Genomic DNA, 4,181 nt, shown 5'->3' on the forward strand with positions numbered 1-4,181 from the left:
TGGAGCGTGTGTTCATAAAAAATAGAAGAATCAACAAAAAAATATCAAAAAAATACTTTACATGAAAAAAATGACAAAAATACCTCCGAAATATTTCGGGGGTATTTGGTCAATTTTGTTTTTACAAATTATTTTTTTATATTTTTATTAGTTGCGCCTCGCTAAGATGTACACACGCTCCAAATTTTAGGTCATTTCGACTTGTAGAAATAAAAAATGAAAAATGAGACACTACTAGACAATCGTGACCGTGCGATGAACTTTGGACGGTGATGAGGGTAGGTGAAATCACTGTTCATTTTTCACCTATAGGTGTTGGGAAGACTTTTCCCTTTCAAAAATTGAAAAATATGTATTTCTAGTAAAAAATACTAAAATATCTCTATAAATTTTATATTTTATCAAATATATATATATATATATATATATATATATATATATATATATATATATATATATATATATATATTTTTATTTATGAGTTGTGCCCCAGTGAGGGGTTCTTACACTATACTTGGGGTTGCCCAATAATCAACTCAAATTGGACGGCCGAGATTGAGGGTGGCGTACATTTTGTTCGAGGGTGGAATCGTTACAGAGAAAGAAAATTCAAATTTTTCTTCTTCTTTCCCAGTAACGACAGAAATCAAAAAGCAAAACCACCCATTGATTTGAAATTTGAATCTCTCTCTCTCTATCTCTCTCTCATAGGGGTGGGAATCCGTCGGGCTTCGCTTCAGGTTTGTATAAGATGATGCTATTAACTTTTGATACAAGAGATCACAATCATGTTTGACGATTATATTTGAAATAAGGTGATTGAAGACGTGTCATTGTTTAGATACAAAGTCCAAAACAATATTTTTCGATTGATGTGACATAATTTTATCTATTAGATTTCACATCTAATAGCTAAAAATAATTGTAACTTTCTTATACCAAAAATAAATAGTATCATAATATACAATCCCTTTTTTTATTTGTGAATGACATGCCACGTGTTTTACACCAATGTATTGTTACGTAATATAATTCATGGTTGCACCAATCTATCAAACCTCGACCCAACTGAATTGGATCTTTAGATTGCTCTGGACCCAGGACCGATCTAGGTCAAATGGACCCAAACTCAACCTGTTGGAGCAGCAATTCAGGTGCCTTACGGGCACTTGGTTCACCCTAAGTTTGGAGCATGCATTATCCTCTTGGATATGATAAAGAAGCCCATGAAACTTCAATAAACATCATAGAAAATGACTGTTTTTTAACTCGATGCACACACCATCCATTTCTTAGAAGGCTAGATCTTATCCTTGAAGAACTCAAAAATAGGTTCGGCAACAGGCTGGGCTTGGGCTGGGCCAGCCCTAACCCTAGCCTGGTCCTGTTCCCCTAAGCCAGGTCTTGGCCCTATCGAGGCCGGGTCGGGCTCGGCTTTAGCAGGATAAAGTTAAAGAAAACCAAAGCAAAAAAGATAAATAATAATAATAATAAGGGCCGGGCCTCTTTTGCCTTGGCCTAGGCCCTAGTTTTTTAGGGCCAGGTCGGGCCACCCAGCCCATTGCCACACCTACTCAAAATCTTTTCTTCTTTTCAAAATTCATAAAAAATTATCTAAAATATTAACTATTTAATATCTCGTCAATTTCTTTTGATTTAATTTCAAAAATCATTTAAATGGATATGTAATCCTCAATTAAAATAGCTGCTATTTTAGGATGATGATGATGCACAATATAAAAAATTCATAGTTAACAAATCCCATGAGCGAGCCTTTAAGAACTAAAAACCACTTTTCTTTTAATTACTCTCTTACTCTTAGACAATATATAGGATATGAGGTATACAAAACTAAAAAATAAAAAAAAACTAGCATCATTTTTCTTTCCTAAAATAGACAGCCCATATCACAATATTTATTCTCTTGTCATTCATTTTTTTGTGTTTTTTTTCAAAACGTTTTTCTTGGTCTTCATCGAAAGGAAGATGCCAAATTTAGAGGAAAAGAGCTAGTTGGAAGGATTTTTTTTATCCAAAATTTTCGGAACCATCAAAATATTGCTAAATTATTTTCAAGGAAAAAAAAAACTAGATTTTTAGTTCTTTAACATGTCGATCTTGCTCTCTGAAAATTGGACGGTTCTTGTTCAATCTTGGACATTATTTTATTAGGCACGCGAAAAATGAGATTCAACTTTTTTTTCCTTTAGTTTGAAAAGTGAGATTCAACCTGGGGTCCAAAAAGTATTACTAACTTTGGGCAAATGTACTACATGCTCCCACCCTATAGCAGCAAAATATATTTCACTAGAAAAGAACACAAAATATGTCTTTTTAAACTCTACATGATTACGATATGGAAATGTATACAATGAGACCGTTTGCTTTTCATTGACTTGAAATAGGGTGGTTGAGGATGTGTCATTGTTTGAGCACAAACCCAAAATAAAATCTCTCGAATTTTGTATCATATTTTTATTTATTAGATTTCACAAATAACAACTAAAAATAATTGTGACTTTTTTGTATCAAAAATAAATGATCTCATAGTATACAATCTCATAAAATATGCTCAATTCAGTATAATTAGTATGCCTGCTTCTGATATGGCTTGGCCTAGACCAAAAATTTATGAACCCATTCCTTGATCATCTAAACCATGAAAAATTGTCCAAGCACATAGACACAAAGTAAACATAGTCGACAAGTAGTGAACAATAGTATGAGGCCCATCTTCAAAGAGTTCATACGATTAACATACAATAGCATTTTACAAACCTAGTCCACACTAGATCTCACGAACTTTAAAGTTAGACAGAAAAGAGCAAAGGTAGGAAGCCATGAAAGATGCATATTCTTTCCTGTTTTACTCCTTATTTGGAGATTACGAGTAGAAATGAAAATTTTCATCAAAAAAATATGGTTAATTTGGAAAGATTACAAGTAGAAACTAAAAATTTTATTAGGAGATTACGATTAGAAATGAAAATTTTCATCAAAAAACGTGGTTAATTTGGAAAGATTACGAGTAGGAACTAAAATTTTTGTTAGGAGATTATGAGTAGAAATGAAAAATTGAAAAATTTTGGAAAGATTACGAGTAGAAATGAAAAATTTTCGAAAGATTACTAGTGGAAATGAAAAATTGAAATTTTTTGGAAAGATTACGAGTAGAAATGAAAAATTGAAAAACTTTGGAAAGATTACGAGTAGAAATGAAAAATTCGAAAGATTAACGAGTAGAAATGAATGGAAAGATTATGAGTAGAAATGGAAAATTGAAAAAAATTGAAAAGATTACGAGTAGAAATGAAAAATTGAAAGTTTTTGGAAAGATTACGCGTAGAAATGAAAAATTGAAAAACTTTGGAAAGATTATAAATAGATATGAAAAATTTTAGAAAGATTATAGGTAGAAATAAAAATTGAAAAATTTATTGAAAAATTTTGAAAAGATTATGAGTAGAAATGAAAACAGAAATTGAAAAATTTTGAAAAGATTATGAGTAGAAGGGAAAAAAAAATTATTTTTCATATCAGAGCCAAGTTTCGATCTTGGGACCTGTGGGTTATGGGCCCACCACGCTTCCGCTGCGCCACTCTGATTTGTTGCTATAATGTATGAGAAATTAATTATTTCACGTGTTTCCTTTCTACCTACCCATATTTTGCTCCTCACAACTCTCTCTACGTCTTTTCCCTTTGTGCAACTACCCTTTTTAGTTACCATATTTTGCTTTTGTCCATAACATTACCCATTTTCCTTCTCAACTCTCCAAAAAAAAATCAAAAATATCTGAAGTCTCACTTGTGACCATTGAATTTATGTAGCAATTAAAGTATCAAAATTAGGAATTAGGCTTGATTGATTATAATTTGAAGATTGCAACTACGTCACAGGTACAATTCCTACTCATACCACCAAAATACGGGCCGCTTGGATCCATGGAAAATAATTACGTGAAAAAATCTTTTTTTTTTGAAATGTATTTCAAAAATAATATTTCGTATAAAATAGATTTCAGGTATTTCGATGGTACATGGATACATAAAATTTTCATGGCTTTTCCCTTTTTACTTTTTTTTGTAAAATATTTATTGTATTTCATTCATTATAATATTTTTTTATTATTACTAAATTTGAGATAGTTTCTCTCTCTAAAAATTTTGAGATCATTTAT

At 31.3% G+C, this 4,181-nt stretch overlaps 1 non-coding gene across 1 annotated transcript; it reads right to left on the reverse strand.

Annotated features, from left to right (window-relative positions):
- Window positions 1-3,534: 3,534 nt before the first annotated feature.
- TRNAM-CAU (transfer RNA methionine (anticodon CAU)) lies at window positions 3,535-3,606 on the reverse strand. The gene has a single exon. It is a non-coding gene; the product is annotated as a tRNA-Met (tRNA).
- Between the last annotated feature and the right edge of the window lie 575 nt (window positions 3,607-4,181).

The sequence above is a fragment of the Amborella trichopoda genome, chromosome 2, assembly GCF_054954075.1.
Source record: "Amborella trichopoda isolate Santa Cruz 75 chromosome 2, AtrichopodaSantaCruz75HAP2 v2.0, whole genome shotgun sequence".
Taxonomy (NCBI): Eukaryota; Viridiplantae; Streptophyta; class Magnoliopsida; order Amborellales; family Amborellaceae; genus Amborella; species Amborella trichopoda.